General features: G+C 29.5%; 2 protein-coding genes across 2 annotated transcripts in view; both read right to left on the reverse strand.

Annotated features, from left to right (window-relative positions):
- The window catches only part of LOC107455003 (GMP synthase burgundy), a 222,637-nt gene that overhangs the window by 155,895 nt on the left and 47,403 nt on the right, over positions 1-19,339 (reverse strand). The window lies entirely within an intron of this gene.
- Positions 1-19,339, reverse strand: part of LOC107455008 (uncharacterized) — a 145,946-nt gene that overhangs the window by 81,709 nt on the left and 44,898 nt on the right. Inside the window, exon 2 of the mRNA XM_016072399.3 lies at positions 5,482-5,529. The gene's annotated coding sequence lies outside the window, so the exon portion shown is untranslated. The remainder of the gene's footprint in view (positions 1-5,481; positions 5,530-19,339) is intronic.

Here is a 19,339-nt window from a genome sequence, read left to right on the forward strand (position 1 = left end):
AATCATTTATTTGTAACTTTTATCAGATATATTAGTCAATTGTTTTTCGCATTAAGTATAATGATTTGTACGCTATAGCTTTTCTTCAATAATATTAGCGAAAACTTACTCTTATTTTAAACTTTGGAATTGGAAAATGATTCATGTAAGTATCTGCAATAACTTTTTCGTCATACAGAAACATCTAAAACACAAGAAAATCCTAAAGTTGAAGAATAAATAACCATTTGGATTTTAAATATTTAAATTCTATATGAAATATTTCATGAAACTTTATTTAATTAGATTGCGCACTATTTGTTTCCATTCATGAAAGTACGGTGAAATTCAGATAGATATATGGCTAAAAGTACCTACCCTACGCATTTATGCTTTTTCCTTATTTTATTGGAAAAGACAAAATTTTGCTTTTTAGAAAGTTTGATTTGAAGACAATTTTTTTTTATATTTTCGTTTGTTAAAAGTAAATTTGGAGTAAATATTATAAGCATGTATAAACCAAAATCGGGTAAAAATAAAAAAATAGGTGAATGAAAAATACAAAATTGTTCGTGATATTATATTAAGAACTCACAAGCCAATATTTTCACAAAATTTCGTTTCATTTTCATTTTTTTCCTTGAAACAACTTCTGCAAAAACGCTTACATATTTTTAAAACATATTGTTTAAAAATCCATACTTACACTTTATATTTTATTTAAAGTATATATAGCAATATTAAACCATAAAACACATTTACTATGGATATTGTAGGCTAATGAAATGTAGAACGGAGAAGACAAGGGCTACACTGTAAAAAATTCCGGTAAAAAGTACCGGCACCGAGGATGTAAAACTGTAAAATTCATTTTTACCGGAACATGTTAAGGAACAAAAATTCTGATATAACATAAAATTACAGTTTAATATTTTATGGTAAGAATGGATTTTACGGATGATGCACCTGTCTGTACTTTATACCGTAATTTGATTCGAAATTTTTTACAGTCCAACAGCCCTAAGCATCAAACAAAACAAAAAAATCAAAAAAGCACGCAATCGACGACTAAGATAAAATTACATTTCGAAAAAGTATTAAAATTTACTCAATACAAAAAAAATGCGATTTTGAATTGTTTTCTTCAAAGAGCAAAGATGAAAATAAAAATAATTTAAAATACACGTCAACTAAATATGGTGCATCCGATATCATAAAATATTCGTTCTGTAATGAATAAAATCACTCGGTTTCTAAGCATTCAGAATTCGTTTCAGATAATCGAGTCTTTACTCGCTATAATAGGAGAAATTTAAAATAATAAAAAGTTGAAATTCATAGTAAACAAGGCTATAATTTATTCACTTCTCCGTTAAATGACTTATATTTTTCATGCAATATTAAACTTTTTTCAGTGATAAATATTCGACTTAAATTTAACAACTTATGATGAATGTAATACGATTTTAAAATAAGCTTAATTATCGAAGATTTAGGGCTTTAAAATGCTGAAGAGAAAGATTATGATCGGAAGTTACTTATTAAGATAGAAAATCTTCTGCTTCAATTTATATAGATGAATTTAAAATACCGATTAATAATATATATTATTTAAACGTGTTTGTTTATTTATACTTTAACCCTCTTTCTTACCCTTTTCTTTATTAGATTGGCCCCTTTCGTTAATTATACGCATATTTTCAGGAACCAAGGAGTTAACCTCAGGCATCCACACACATCTGCAAGTACGCTATATGGACATTAAAGGTACACTTTAATTTAATTGGCCATTACAATATATTAAATCAAAAAATTTCTTAAAATTCCATTAACTTTTCCCTCTTATACTGCTTTCTTTGCTTGAAAAAATTAAGGAAGGAAAAGTATAATTCTATTAGATAAGTAATTAAATGACTAAGTTTTAAGTTCGATTAATTTCGTGGGGACCTTGGAAAAAAATGAAGCATTACGTTCGTATTGATCGAGGCCATTTGAAAGTTGAGCTTACTAGAGAGAATTCTTTTCTCTCGTTGCCTGTTTACTTATTTCTAGCTTTAGAACACGGCATCTTCTTTAAGATTATACAGTAGGTAGATATAATTAACTTCTTAGGTGACAAAGAAGGGAAATGTTTGCCTTCAGTTTAGAGTTACATACAGCGTAAGACGAGGATCTAGAAGTCATGATGAAGATTGCTAGAAGATTTTTTTTTCTGAAATCAGTAGAAGGGTAGTGATCGAAATTCACGCGGGGCCAACATCAGGGTATTTTTGTGCAACGAATGTACAGTGGCAAAAAGAAGAAGAAAAAAAAGAGAAAAAATCACCCTGACACACGACTTTTTTAAAATTCGATTTCTCCAGAACTATTCGACCGATTTCTTCCAAATTTTGTATTTTGTCGTAGGAAGTTACCTAAAAAGTAGTAAACTGGTATTGGAGTGACAGGCTTGGAGGCTCTCTTGTATGCAACCGATTAGATCAGACTACCTTAACTCACTTTCTCAAAGATCATTTAAAATCTTTAAAATATTCAAGTGTTTCCAGGTGCTTTGATACCTTCACCATGTGGTACAAAGGAACAGGCGTCTACTGACCACATCCTTGCTTGCATGGGGCCAAACAAGATATGACGGACAATTCTGTAATGTTATTGGACTTTTTTAGGGTGCACAAAATCATGGACCTAATTTAGCCCTGCTGATCTTGAGGATGTGCAACAGCAACAAAAACAACAACAAAAGGTTGTAAAAATTCTAATATCTTAAAATTATAAACTTTTCGACTATTATAAAAAAATAATAAATAATTACTAAAAATTATTTTTGCTTGAGATTATTTTTGGATGAGTGAATTTTATAATTGTGGGCAAAAATTTCTCAATTCACATAAAAAATTCTCAAGATGGTGAAGTATGCAAAAAGTAAAATTAACCTTAAGAGGTCCAAATTTGAAATCGCTCTCCTGCCTTAATTATTGAAACCATATTTCCCAGATTACGGCTACCATTTAATACTATAGGAGTCAGAAATACAAATCCGGCAAAAAAAGGTATGTTTATTCAGAGAAAATACGTTTTTGTGTCTGATTTCGTTACTAAAAATATCGTCTGCCACAAATTCAGTAACATATTTGAGGTTACCTTTAAATTTGAGTCCTAACACGTGAAAGTCCCATCCAATTATAAAAATTATTCAGGGTGGTCCGTTTTCCTTCTTTTCTTAACACACTGAACAACTAAATATGGAGTTAATAAAATATTTACAATAAAAAAAAGCTTTGAAAGATTTTTCTTTTAATTTTAACACTTAGTTACAATCAATTAAAAAAATAAAAAGCGTAATTACTTTATTTAGGTATGTGCATGTGTTTTTATGCAGATACAGACAAAATACTTGTAAAATTCTTCTTACAATAGATTATTTGTTAAGTTTCTGATTTCAATAAAGTTTCAACACTGCTAAATCTAGTTTATGGTTTGCAAATAAAATCTTTTTATAGTTTTTTTTAACTTGATATGCTTTGAAAATTGTGCTCTAAAGTATTTCCATTTATTATTCCTTTTAAGTATTTCCAATTACTTGCAAGTAAACACAAATGAATTTACACCCATTAAAAATATAAGATTTAATACTTAAAGTTAAGCAGCTTAGCAGTTTATTAAAATCTATTTTGCCTAAGAAAATTAAAACAATCAAGTTAAAAGTTTTCTAAGTAAATATAAAGAAAGCGAAAAAAGAAACTTTTTAAATTAGAAAAGCAATGAACTTCCAAAAGCTGTCATACCGTACTTCAAACAACCTTAAAGAATTAAAAAAAAATCATAAGATTGTCAATTAAACTACAAAAAATGGCATCACCAAGCAATCAAGTTGAAAGTAAAGATAAAAAAAAAGAACTCACTCTATCATAATTTGATGCAAAAGTCGACTCTCGATCGATGTCGACAGTTGCGAGGAGTTTTCTAGAAACTATTCTAACTTAAAATATTCCGCTCGGATGATCTAATTCCAGAAGACTTAAACATCAAATGTCTCCTCAGAAATTTAATTTTTTTTTAGGATTGAAAGTTTCGTCACTTTCTAGTTTCCAGGCTATCAAACAAGAAATAAGTGAGCCATAAGCTGGAAACTATAAATCAATTAAGGGGACATCTTTATAGAAAGAAGCTAAGAGATGGATAGGAACGTTTGTTAAACTATTTTTATGAAAAGAAATAAAGAGTCGGAAACTTATATTTTGCAAACTTCTAAATTACACTGAAATTGTTTAAATTTTTATTGATATTTTATTAGTAGACTAATTAATGGGAAGTAAGATATAGATGTTCTGTTAATTTAAGTTTCTTTTGAATTTTATTAAAAAATAAGAAGTTGGTTTTATTGTAATCTCATAACGTCCTACATTTAGAAGAAATTTATGGTCAACAGTACCAGATTATGGTAAAATTTATCGTGTTTATGGGTCTATGGGAAAACCAAAAAGTTTGGCAATTTTTACCAAAGCGCCTTGGTAATGATTATGGCAAAATTAATAATTAAATATGGTTTAACAATAAATGGTAAAATTTGGTAATTTCATCATGATATTTTAGAGAATAGCATCAAGACCATTTATTCGGTTAATTTTGCTACTCAGTTTTGTATGTTTTACTAAATGTATGACAATAAAGAACAAAAATTATGAAAACCAGAATTTTCGATAAACCGTTATAATATGAACCGAAAGATTACCCTAATTAATAGCTTAAATACCCTATGTTTTGATTTCATTTTCCCAAATTAAGATTTTTTTTTTACCAGAATTGTCATACAATTTTACTATATTTTTTTTACTCCGTAATCCACGAATGAATGTAAAGTATTTTATTTTTATCTGACTTGAAGTTGTTATTATAACTGAAAATTCGAAAGATGTGTTGACAACTCAAATGCCGCTTATTTGACTTACGAATGATTTGCAATTCGAAAGATATAAAAAATGCCAAAGGACCTTACAATTTTATGCAAAATCTTCGGATACAAGATAAGACCTAGGGATCACGTTCTTGCCACACGAATTAATTGTATAAAAAACCCCATGGCTGTAACGTCAACAAAAAAAGGGAAAAAAAAGATACAGAGACACAACGTACAATCCAGCAATGCTAGATTAGATTTCCGCAGTTTCCGTTCATTACAAAAATTTTATTGCGAATTTTAATGCTATTTATATATAATTATCATAATGTAATTACATAAATACGTATGTTAAAATTATATCTAATTTTGTCAAAACGTTTTAAAGTCCTTTATGTTAACTTATATAAATAAAAGGTCTGTTATGTTAACTTAATGGTGAGAGTTATTCATAAGCTTCCCGGCCACAATAAATACAAAATATGCATCGCAAAATATGTATACATAATTTACTATGCTTGCTAAAAAATAAAAAGATGTATAAATGATAAAATGATAAAGATGTTAAAAGGTTTCGAAAATAACTAAATTCATAACTGACTCACCTCAACTCTTTTTATGTTCTTGATTTTCTGCAGTACTTCAATATCTCCCTAAAAAAAGAGAGAAAGAAAGAAACTTCAGATAAAAGAACGTAAATGGACGTGACGTGAAAAACCACACATAACCATAACGTGACAAAAAAAACTGAACAATATGATAAAATGTGAAAGAACAAAAAACGATGTTAATCAACTAAAGAACCTTCACAACCTTCTGGCGAGAACCTTAAACTCCCCCCACTCTAGATGATGAAGGCGGGCGGAGGAGATTGGGTTATAATTGTATTTGTCTTTTCGGGGAATCATAGGGTAACTTATATTAATTCCCATCCTTGTCCCCATGACTCTAATGGCTGTATTCATTAAGAAAACGTCTAAGATAATTTGTCAGTGGCAAAAAATGGTGATTAATGACTGTGATGCTTACAAGAAACAGATTCGGGTTGGATAAAAAAGGATAAAAAAAAGCATAAGTTTACAATGTAATTTTTAAAAAAATTAATATTTGATATGCAGCACCTTTTCTCCCTCTTCATAAAATCAATAAACCTTGAAAACTTCCTCACACAATTTTTAGCTTACGTTCATTCAAATTATATTTTATTTTATAACAGGGAGGGTAGTCAAATCCTTCAACAAAAAATAAGCACCTTTTAAGTACTTTTTAAGCACTCAAAAAATATTTTTAAGCACTATATACATTAACAAAATGCAACATAATTTTCAAAGACTTCACATGATTATGACAAAATAACTAGTTTCTGACAAAGAACTCTTTTTTTTTTATTACATTAGTCATTATAAAATGATCGAGAGATTTTTCGGTCCGATATCAGAGGGTGGAAAATGAAGCCTGAAATTCAGAATATCTTGCAGAATATCTTGCAGAGTTGCGCATAAGAGTGCAAGAATCTTACCGAACCAACTCAGTAGACGCACATGCGGGCTTCCAAGTATTTCATCAAACCTGTAAAAGTATTGCCGCTTTCATACGCTGTGGATCGACGGAAGGCCGAGATGGATTGTGGTTAAATGAATCGGGAAAATGTTTAACAGAACAATGCGAAAAGCCCGCTTTTGCAAATCACGCGTCGAAAATTGACAGGGTAAAGAAAAAAAAATATCATTTTCGAAAAGAAAAATAAGCACTTTTTAAAAACATCCCATGAATAGAGCACCTTTATGGGCTTTTAAAAAACGAAAATCGAAAAGAAGCACCTTTAAGCACTTTTTAAAAACGCCAAGCAACATGTATAACCGTCGATGGACAGTCGACCCAATTTTGGGTTTACGACTACTAATGTTCAACTCCGTAGCCTTATCATTTTGAAATCAATCCAGAAGACAAGGAAGCTCCTGGATTAGTACCCCCAGAGGTATGATTTGTTATGGGAACACGGAGGACTTTGAGACTCAACAGACTTAACGTGCATCAGTCACCAATTACTACACAGGTAGTCTTTGGTGGGCGGGGATCGAACCATTCAAATTATAATTTTAAAAAAAATAATTTAAATTTTTTTTTCTCATTAGTATTATATTTCACACCTTTGCAGACCGGGCTGTATAGGGGTCAGGGAGATGTCCTTGCCCCAGAAAGGTTATGGTTTCGAATCCCGGGCAAGGCATGGATGTTCTTTCATTCTCTGTACTATCTGTCGTTACTGCTGGAGCAGCGTTGGGCCACCTGCCTGAAAAAGTAGCTAACAAATTGCCCTGCAAATGCTTGAATTGACGAAATGTTACACAAGTGGGCATTGGAAATACAATAAAAATATTTCACACCTAGAGCAGGCTAGTATCGCAGGCTAACGTATATTCTTAATGCTGCCAAAATAAAACGACAATTTTAAAAAGCAATTAATAAAAACAGAAAGAAATAAAAATGCACGGTTTACTACCTTGATTAGGAAACAATCGTATTTTCAGGAATTTAAAATTAGATACTACGTTCGTCAACAGATAGCGCTGTAGGCAGTAAAAACTACAGAGCAATATCTTCTGCTGTGTATCAAATCATTTCAACTGAAATATTTGCATGAACTTCAGTTTGTTTTGTGCCCATACTGCATCGCGTAATGGCTGCAAGAGGTGGTTATCTTGATAACATTGTTTTATAGCTTTTCTCAGTTAGATGTGCCATCTGCCGGCGAACTTTTTGATAATTCTGAAACTCTATTTAGTTATTTTCAAAGCAAAAAGCAGCGGATCTTACATTATCAACTACTTCTTTTAAAAAATTGATTTTACAAATCATCTGTCATTTTCGGAACATCGAATTTGATAATAATACTAGAAGCATATTTTTAACATCACGTTTTTTGTTTTGTTTATAAATATCATTTGAACATTTATTGCAGGATAACTGGCTAGAATAATTTTCAAAAAGGAATAACCGGAAATGAAAGAAGCTAAAACTTATATCCTTAAATAAAAACTAAAATATCAATTCAACAAGAAAAAACCATTGAGACATTCTGAACGGCATACACATTTGATTAACTTCGATACATTTTGCCAACCATTTTACTTCTTCTTAAAAAATGAAAATGAAACTCACTACGGCAAAAAGTATGGTCAAAACTACCAAAATATGGTAAAATTTACCAAGTTTCTGACTCCATGAGAACACTAAAAAGCGTGGTAATTTTTACCGAAGAGCTTTAGTAATGAGCTTTGGTAAAATTAACGATGAAGTATATAGTATTATTACTATGCTGTTGTTAGTAAAAATAATAAAATTCGGAAATTTTATCATGATACCTTAAAGCATGGGCCTAAAAGAAATTTATTCGGTTAGATTTATTTTTCAGTTTTGTATTGTTACTAAATGTGTAGTACTAGTATTTTCAGTAAACCGGTACCATAGGAACGGAAAAATTACTAAATGAGTGGTTTAATTAATTATATATTTTGGTTTCATTATCAGATTTTTATTTTTTTTAAATGTCACGATCATACCAGTGTGGTAATTGTATCAGATGTTTTTGTTACTCCATGTAACTAAATTCTTAATAGACATATTCTTTCTGAGCTTTCTTTTCATTGTAAATTAAATTTTCAAATTCGAAAAAAAAGTTCAAGAACTAGTTAATTTGAAAAATAAAATATTCTTATCTTTTAAAAGTTCACATTTTTTATTAAAGAAGTGTAAATAAATATAATATTATTCATACTTTCAGTTCTTAATGTAAAAAATTCAATGGTTCTTTATAATAGTTGGTTAACATTTTTAAATTTCTTGTAAATATAAATAAATACACCCATGAAAATGAAAGACCTGTTGTAATTACATTTCAATCATTGTTATAAAACCTAATAAAATTATAATATCTAATTAAGCTAGTTTATTTATTAGCTGTTATACTATCAAACTATTGATTAAAATGTTAATTAATAAATCTTTGAAAAATTTATTTCCTAAAATGTTTTTTATAAAACTTTTTTCTATAAACATAAAACTTAAGATTTCGAAAAATATAAACATTAGATTAAAATATTAGGTGGCTTCCAAGATAAAATCAGAAGATATAAATATTGGGAAACTTCTTTACAATAGACAATCAGATAAAGAATAATATCTTTAATCAGAAATTTATAAATGCTTATCAAATATTTGTAAAAAGTAAGTTTGAAAACTATCTTCCAAAAATGAATTCTATAGAAATAATTTTAGAGCGTCGATAAAATGCTTTATTAAGTATAATAAAAGTATAATCCGTGTAGATCAATGCTATCAACGTAAAAAAAAAATAGAATACATTTTTTTAAAAATTTAAAATGTTGCAAGGTTTGTGGCTTTATTTTTACTGTCACTGTTTTCTTATAACCATTCATTAAGATAATCATTCCCACATAAATATTAATATAATATAATAAGCTAAAATAAATAAAATTGTAATTTCAAAAATAAAAGTATAGCAAGTTCTGCACCAATTATAAATTTTAGCCTCAGGCTTAGAGGTAACTAATGATTTGCAGTTTTTGCTTTTATTTATCCGTGGTAAAAGTGATGAAAATTACTAATGAAATTCCAAATTGATGATTTCTAATTATCCAATTGATCTAATTACACAGTCAGTTAATGATCATGACAATAAAAATAAGTTAATTAATTGCGTGAAGATCAGAAAAGTTTTACTAAGTTAATTTAAAACTCAATTGCACTTATCATTATTTTTAGTTTCATATATTGTAAATTAATTGCGTTCTTAAATTTCCATAAAAAGTAAAATAGGTGTATAGAATTATCAATACTAGAATCAATAATGCATCTCTAATCCCTACAGAAGATCGAAAAATGAGTATTTCTTAATTAAGGCTAACAAATATTGCTAGTAATGCTTGAATTATTGCAGAAAGTTTTATCAATTGGGCCGATTTTTAATGTACAGTGTGCAAAATAAGAAACGGATCACCATGAATAACTTTCTATCTAATCATCGGTTCTTCACGTTCTAGGATTCCCTCTTAAAGGTTCAAGGGGATGACCTCAAATATACTAATTAATTAGTGCAGACGATATTTGAGGCAACAAAATCTGACACAAAAACGTATTTTTTGAGCAAACATATCTTTTTTTTTCTACGGATTGATTCGATTTCTGATTTCGAATTTCTATACGCCTCCTTCAAAATTTGATTTCTCATGAACTATTCGCCCGATTTCGCTCAAATTTTGTATTATACCGTTTAAAATTGCATTTTTTAAAACGATGTGAAAAATTGCATACCTTACAATTTAAATTTATTCAGCTATTATTAAATAAAATAATTAAAAAACAACTAATGTTTAGTAAAAGTTATATTTTGCATGGAATTATCTTTGGATAAACAAATTTTATAATTGTGGGCAAAAAATTTTCAAATCGTATAAAAAGTTCTCGAGATATGACAAAATACAAAATAAAAAGTAAAATTAACATTAATGGATCTGACTAAACTATTGGGACCATATTTCCCAAATTTGGACTACCCTCTATATTTTGGGGGTCGGAATCGATTGCGATATAATCGCCAACTCATAATCAATCAAAATGCCGCCTCAGAAATAAACCCTCAGAAATAAACCTCGCACTTTTAACGATTCAGCAATCCTTGAGCAGTATTTCGTTATTTTTGAGAATCCTTTCGTCACTAAATCACGCGATTTGTGACGAAACGCGAACTCTCAAATGTATGACGAAAATGTTTCCTCAATCCGAAACCTCTTAGCAATGCATTGAGGAAGATTGTTAACTAGAATGACGAAACTAGAAAAAAAACTAGACTATCGAAAATAAGCTGACAAACTACACTGACCGGTTTATATGGTGGTAAAGAAATTGGCCTTGCACTAGGACGATCCGGAGTTCGAATCCCACGTCGGGCATGGGTGTAATTTATCTATCTGCTCTTGTTGCGTCTCGCCGTCTCGATAGTGCTCACGTTAAAATAATTATTAAAAAAGTTAGATCCATTAAGGACTTAGTTTAAGGAGTTTTAATTTTTTGAAGAAAAAGAAAATAGAAAGACACAAATATTTCTTAGATTTTGACGAAATTCGTTTCTTTGATAGTTATTTCGCCACTTGGACGAAATTATTGCTCGGAACATATACCAGGAAACAGTTTCGTCAAAAACAAAGAAAGTTTCGTGATGATCGAGTATTCATTTTTCACAGTGCGACTACTTTCCGTAAAGCTAAGGCACTCAAATTTTAACTGGAGCTCTGTGCCGGGTGATAATAAAAGTTATAAATGTCATAACTATTAAAACAGCTTCTATTTTTATAAAATAATTATTAAGATGCTATAAAATAAATTATTTTCTCCTTTTACTTGAAAAGTGTAGTTTTTAAAATGTTTATCTTATTTCATTATTTCAATTCGTATAAATGACAATAACATCCAAATAACTTATACTCCATAAAAATGCTTAAATCAAAACTATTCTGGGAAACTAGTTCTTCATAATTCATCAGAAAAATTCGCATCAATCAATCAAACAACCTGATTTCTAGCAATCTTCGATGCGTAATTTATTAAAATTTTGCTGGAAACAATTGGTTAAGTCCACTAAGGCAAAGTGTCAGAATTCACGGTCGTTGCCCAAAATACAACAGGAAAATAACCTTTTTTTAACAAACAGGTGTTCCCAAAGAGAAAGAAAAAAAATTCTTGTCCCACATATTGTTTGAAGTTCTTAAACGTGCCAGACCATCTACAGAAGTTCATTTAACGCTTCGTGAGGTTTTCAAACGCTTCCTGTAAAAATCGTGACGCTGGCGTAACGTGTTGTGTTAGAGTCATGTAACACACCGAATGACACAACGATTAGGGAAAGTTGTCGAAAATTATTATTATTATTACTTAAAAGACCTTCGCCAAAACATGAAATTGGTAGTTATTTAAAAAAGGAAGTGGAATAATAAGGCCTTCTGTGAAATTATGATCCAATATTTCATTCAAGCTGTAAATACTTATAACTCAGTAAATAGCATAGAAATATTTTTTTTCTCAGACTTAATTTTTATAAACGAGTGCACTTTATTAAAAGATTTGCAAGATGAACAAAATTCTGGTAAAATTACTGTAATGTATGATAGTGACATTTCTGGTAAAAAAAAACCTATAACTCTGGTTAATAAAACCAAAATGTACGGTATTTGAATCATTCATTTGATTATTTTTCCATTCATATGGTAACGGTGTACAGGAAATTCTGGTTTTCAAAATTATAGTTCTTATTACCACACATTTACTAAAAAATACAAAACTGAAAAGTAAATTTGATTGAGTAAACGGATTTTATACCATGCTCTAAGATATTACGATAAAATTACCAAATTTTATCACGTTTACCAAATTTTATCACTTATTATAACATCATATTTTATTGTTAACTTTAGTAAAATCATTACCAAACACTTTCGGTAAAATTACCGAGCTTTTTGGTGTTCTTATAGTGGCATAAAAGCGGTAAATTTTACCATATTTTGGTAGTTTTTACCATATTCTTTCTCGGTGTGAAATTGATTGAATTTTATTTTTTTAACTGCAGATTCTAGATATAAGGTAACAATGTCAAAAAATTTTTAGTTTTGAAGAAGTGGAGTGTGGAAAATATCTTTCTGATTTGCTGGGAACCATATTAACGTACTACATAAACTTTGTTACACGATATTATGATTCAACTTGGTTCACTAAGGTTCATAATTATCTTCATATTTAATATATACCCATAATTCGAGTATTAATACATATACGCATAATAAATATGTTCGCATAATTCATGAATTTATACTGGTATTTAACATATAATTCTTCTACAAATAATTCGTGTGCTCATACACAATTGAAACGACCAATATTATTAATAAACACAATAATAGAACAAAAGGAAGAAATTATATAAGATGTTAGATCTTAAAGTAGTAATGGGAACAGCCAAGAAATGTCGCCAACCAAGTATGAAAGAGTTTATTAAATCGATTAAGTGTCTGAAAGCATCTTGTTCGGATCGAATTTTTTTCTTTCCCTTTCACTCTCTTCAAGTGTTCCAAACATCTTACCATAAAGTTCCAAGTGTCACTCCAAGAAGGAATTTATTCGAGTCTCGGTTCTCGTACAGGGTGTGGAATTGTGGCACCCATCTTTGCGTTCTAAATAACGACGACAGTTTTTAAAATTATGAGCGACCAGTTTATACGAGAATACTTTTCCATAATAGCTATAAACTTTAATGAAGTTGAAGTGGTAGTTGATAAAAATTCGCTTGCAATAGCTTTTTTTTGTCGCGGTGGTACAATGATTCTTTTTAACGTTGACATAAGATTTGAAGTGAAATGATCTCCACTTGAAAGTTGAGGCGCTTGTCGCCAAGTTTTCGTGATCTAGAATTTCCAAATTCTTAAAATGGATTGAAAAATGCACTCAGTTATGATAAGTGGATGATATAAATATTTAAAGTTTGATGAGTTTTAACATATTTTAGCTATGTCAGTAGTCTCAGTATGAAAGTTACAAAAATTACCACTTTTTCATGAGGTTTTGCCATTTTCATTAAACTGAAAGAATGTATATGTATCAGATAGTATTGCATAATAATATAATAAATTAACATTATAATTCTTAAATATTGTTCAATAGTTTTTACACAACAGTGTACTTTAAAATTATCAAGCAATAATATTTGGCAACTTTAATAAGGTGATAATTTTGGAAAAAGAAGTCTAGAAAGAATTAAATGACTTCAACTTGACACCTTACTGCTGTGTTTCCCAAAGTGTGGTACGCGTACCGTCAGGGGTACGGAAACAGTTTAGAGGGGGTAAGTGTTCTTATGCGAAATATCTTACAACAAACGAAAATTTCAAAAACCTTTATTTAAAAACAGAGCTAGTCATGAAAATTTACGATTACGTATTTTTCTATTGACTATTTTTTGCAGAGTTAACAGTTAATAATTAGTGGTGCCAACAGCCAGTGTTGATTTTTAACTTTTGTGCAATTTTTTTTTATCACAGCAGCTGTTATCACAACAAAAACAATATCATCCTACTCACTGATGCAAATAAACTTCTAACAAAACTTAGTACCAGAAAGGAAAAATAAACATATTTTTAAAAAAATACATTCATTTTTTTATTAGTGGTACACAGCGTTACGAAAAATTTAGAAAGGGTACACAAAAGTCATAAGTTTGGGAAACACTGCTTTACTGAGTACGTTGAAAATTCGTACAATATTGCGGCTAAACGTAAGTGAAAATTTTTAACAGTGTACAGAATGCTCTAAATAAGATTTTTGCCAATAAGAAAGAAGATTTTTTACCAAAAAAATAACTTTTGATAAAAAGAGGAAATTTTTATTAACTTACATGCATTTTGCCTAGCTTGAGGGCCCATCTATGATCTGTTAATCTATAAGTGCAGATGAAGAAAAACGTAATTTTTTTGTTGAAAATAAAACATTCTTTTATTTTATAGATATTGATAGCCACAATCTGAAAAATGAAGCCGTAATAATTTCGTCGAAAGACTAGTCAAACGTTTTGATTCTATAAAATTACTTCGTTTTCTGCATTTTACTATAGATCTTGCTTGAATATAAATTGCTTGAATCACAATAACTCTTTGCTTCTCTTTAAAAATAATCTGTTTACATAAATGTAATTTCGCACGAAAGTTATATTTAAAAATTGTTTATTATTAATTAATATAACAATGATCGAAAATAATTTCAATACAAGATATAATTTAAACTTTACTTTTTCTTAAATTATGTAAATTTGAATAACAGAATGACTTGTAATCAGTTTCTGAAATAAAAAAATATAAAAAAAATTATTTTTAGGAATGAATTGATTTTTTCTATATTTTAATCAATGATTAAGTATGTTTATTTTGTGAAATGGGCGCTTTTTCTTTTTCGCTAAACATGTCGTTTACTACCTAAGTTATATTTTGCAGTAATTAACTAACTTATCTTTAGGGGATCCTTCAATAAATAAATATTCAATTTTAGTAAGCTAAAATTAAGATTACTTCTTGAGAAGTAATTCAGAGTAAGTGTTGAAATAAGCAATTATTTACAGAAATTATTTTTGTAAAAATTTTATTCTTTTCAAAAATAAGACAAACAATAAATATGTTACTGATAACCAAAATCAAGAGAATGTCGACTTTCACCGGTGAATGTCAACAATAGTCGCTTTGGTGAATGTCCGAAATATTTGTTATATCCGATTTGATATTAATCTATATGTGTGATAATATTATATTTATTCGATATTTTAATATCTGCTGAGAATAGATTAACAGAAACATCAGTGTTCGGAGTACCGCACAAATGTATACCGGGCAGTGACACTTAACTAGACCTAGTATATATTTGGGACATTTACCAAAGTGACTATGTGATTGTCAACATTCACAGGTGGAAGTCAACAACCGCCTATTTCGGTCATTCAGAGTAACAAATGCATTTTAAGCAATAAAATATTTTTCAAAAATAGTTTTTAAAGGGAAAATAAATAAATCCCAAGAAACCTCCGACGCCAATAATCTAAGAAAGATCATAATAAAAAAGGCTCAACAATTTACAAACAAGCTATAAACCTATTTCAAACTGTTATATTTGTGTTCATTCTAAGATTCATTTCTTACTGGAGCTTTAAATTATATTTTATTATATTGCGTAATTCAATTTTAATAACGATTTCGAAACGTAACACAAACAATGACAATTCTCGAGTGCAATATTTTATTTTAAATTACTTATTGTTTGTTGTAGTGCTACAGATAAATAAAATTGCATTTTCATTTGCCAAAAAACAACAATACAAAACAGTTGTGGCTTGATACAGATGCCAGAATTTCTGAAATAATAGTTTATTGCTGATTTAGAATAATCATGGTACAAATCGAGCAGCGCCGATTGCAAGAAAAAAAAAACACAATGGTTCATCATAATCATCAACAGATGTTCTAGATTCTAAAAAAAATATTATTTCAGTATCATAAAATTCGAAAAAGGAAACATTAAATTCTGAGCACATTATTTCATAAATTCAATATGATAACTGAACTCTAGTTATAAAAATTCAGTTCTTATACCAAATAAATTTTTTGGGAAGAAGGCGGAAAAAAAGATAAGAGAAAATTTATTACGCATCAGTAGTTCTGGGATTCTTGCCAAAACGATTTTTTTTTTACTTCTCCTCCTCCTTTTCTAAAATTCTTTTTTTTATTCTATTGTTGCGTGGTTTCTTTCATTTTATATTTGTTGTTTTCTCTTATAGTAAGTGACGTCACATGTAGTGTATCTTAAATCAGTTACAGAAATCTAAACAGCATTTTTTTTCTTTCTAGAATCATTTTTGCGCGTTTGTGATTTTGTTGCGCAGACGTAGAGAAACAACTGATTGCTGTAACCCGATTTTAGATTTTTATCTTGTGGTTTTCAGAAAAGTTAATGGACTTGAAAATTATTTTTGGTTTTATTAAGGATGTCCCCATTAGATTTACTTGCAGGAATGCGTTTCCATAGTCAAGGAACTATATTATTCCGGTAGTATAAAGCTATATATTCCCTTAGTTTTCTGTGATAATTATGAATTTTCTAAAGTATTAATAAAATACTAACCTAAACATTTAAACAATTTTAATAATTTTTGATCTCATAAATGATCTTTTTTACACCCAATCGATTATACCAGCAGCAATACCAATTTGTAGGGTTGCGTTTCTACACTGTTAGAATTTTGATTCTGAAATTACGGTAAAAAAAACCGGCAGCATTCTGTATCCGATTGATTAACCATAAAGTTTCTGGTTGAGAACATTTCTTTACCTTCACGGTTTTGAAACCGTTTATAACTGATACAGTTAGAAATCCATGAATACAAAATCATACGGTTTTGTAACCATTTACCAACTAGCTTAGTTTCTAAACCATAAAAATAAAAACTTAAACGGACATTGAAGCTCTGTGGGTGCTGCACTATTTATGCATGAATGATAGTTTTGTATTCTAATAGTCTAGGATCGGCGATTGAAGAGTGTAGGACACTGCAAAGTTTTCATGTATAAAAGGAATGGAAGAAATATTGCGGTATCAACGCTGAGATTCGAACCCCTGTGCAGCCGGTCATAAGATTACCCGATTGGCCTCTCAGTTACAGCATGTACCCAGATGCGCAGAACAAAATGGCTTCATAAAATGGGCCCAGTTGGCGTGGATAGAATTCAGGTTGCTAAACCATATTAAGTAAAAACAATCAATAAACGTTTATTCTCACACTTTACAGTTAAAATTTCATCTTTTTTTATTATAGTTATTTGACTGTTTTAGTTGAATATGGTAAAATAACAATCAAATAAATTGTTAATTAACCATTTTTATCGAGAAATTTCGAACAGTTTGGAAAACGACAAAAAAAAATTTTTTTCTAGGAAATATCCAACCACATAGCAACCCGTCGAAAGATTTAAACTATTTGTGGTCCAGTTAAAGATGTTTATAAGGAAGACTTGAAAATTATATTGACCGACATACCCGTGGGAAAGTAAAAATTCCTATTGGGCATGCATTTTATACCCCTACATATCTGGTAAGGCCTGTAAATATTCAATTAAAAATATAGTAAAATACCATTTAGCGCCCATTTAATTTTATCAAAAACCACCAAAATTGGTATGGCAAAAACAATTTGCAAATGTTTCAGCCTTCAAATTTTCATTTTCATTGTAAAATGAATGTTTAAATGGAACAAGATAAAAGTATAAATTTAATTTTAAATTTCAAACTGTGGTCAAATATCTTTAGAATTAATGAGTTTAAAATAATAGTAACTAGTAAGTAAGACGCGAATGACCGCGAGAAAATGTTAAGGTATGCTATTCACGTTCACTCGACAAGCGATATTATCTCTTTTGTTTTTCATGTGAAAATAAATATAGAATAAACATAAAAATAATTTTTCTTTACGACATGGTATTTCGGTCTTGTTTTTATTACTTTGAATATGAGTATGAATGGTGAAGAAACGAGTACAACAGGAAGAGACAAAAGTAGATTGTTGGACAAAAAGAAAGTCGCCTTGTGAATTAAAATATTCAAACATGCAAATCTTTGAGTAAAACATATGAGTCGCTTCAGTTGCAAAACTGGATAAGCGCTTTTCTTTTAAATGTCAATATGCCAGCCGATAGGCCAGTATCGATTTAAAAGCAGCATAAAAACTCTAAAAACACAAAAAAGTCCTTTAAAAAATTAATTAATTCTGCTACTTTTATGCAATTTTTATACTTTTTATAACATAGAAGAATATAATACAAATATCTTCTATAATTATAGTTCTTATTTATATTTTCGTACAGATCTCGTTTATTTCTTTATAGTTCTTTTATGTTTGAAAAATCTTTAACAAATTAATAAATTCAACAATTTATTAACATTTTGATTAAAATAAAGGGAAAAAAATGAAATATCTCAAAAACACCGAGAAAAAAAATGTTCAAAACTACCAGAAAATGGTAAATTTACCGAGTTTATAGCTCTGTGGGAACACCAAAAACTCGGTAATTTTTACCGAAGCGCTTGGTTAAGATTTTTGTAAAAGTAACAATAAAATATGATTTTATTAGATGTGTTTAAAATTGGTAATTTTGTCATGATTTAGGCCATAGTATAAAAACTATTTAAGCTGGCTATGAAGAAACACAGTTTGAAATTGGAGCATACAAATTCGAAGTCGTTGATAGCTTTACCTATTTGGGATCTAAGATTAACAACAAAAACGACACTACACAAGAAATACACACGAGAATCACGATGGCCAATAAGTGTTTTTATGGTCTAAGAAAATATCTTAAGTCAAGCCTAATAAAAAGAAAAACAAAAGTGTTACTCTATAAATGTCTTATACCATCAGTGCTTACATACGCATGTGAGACCTGGACAATGACCCGTGGAGAAGAAAATATGATAGCTAGATTTGAGAGAAAAATACTGCGAAGCATTTTTGGTGGAATAAGTAAAAGCGGTACCTGGTTTAGAAGATCAAGCACAGAACTTTACAAAGCATATAAAGAACCTGATGTCATTAAACTTATCAAAATTCAATGGATTAAATGGGCAGGCCACATTATAAGAATGGAGGATAGCAGGACAACCAAAAAAGTTTTCTGTGCCAGGCCAACAGGTACAAGAAAAAGAGGACGACCAAACCTAAGATTTTTAGACTGCCTTGAAAAGGACCTACAAATTATAAAAATAATAAACTGGAGAACCTTGGCTAAGGAAAGAATGTCTTGGCATAGGCTTGTTGAGAAGGCCAAGGCCCATCCTGGGCTGTCGTGCCAATGAGAAGAAGAAGAA

This window comes from Parasteatoda tepidariorum, chromosome 8, assembly GCF_043381705.1.
Source record: "Parasteatoda tepidariorum isolate YZ-2023 chromosome 8, CAS_Ptep_4.0, whole genome shotgun sequence".
Classification (NCBI taxonomy): domain Eukaryota; kingdom Metazoa; phylum Arthropoda; class Arachnida; order Araneae; family Theridiidae; genus Parasteatoda; species Parasteatoda tepidariorum.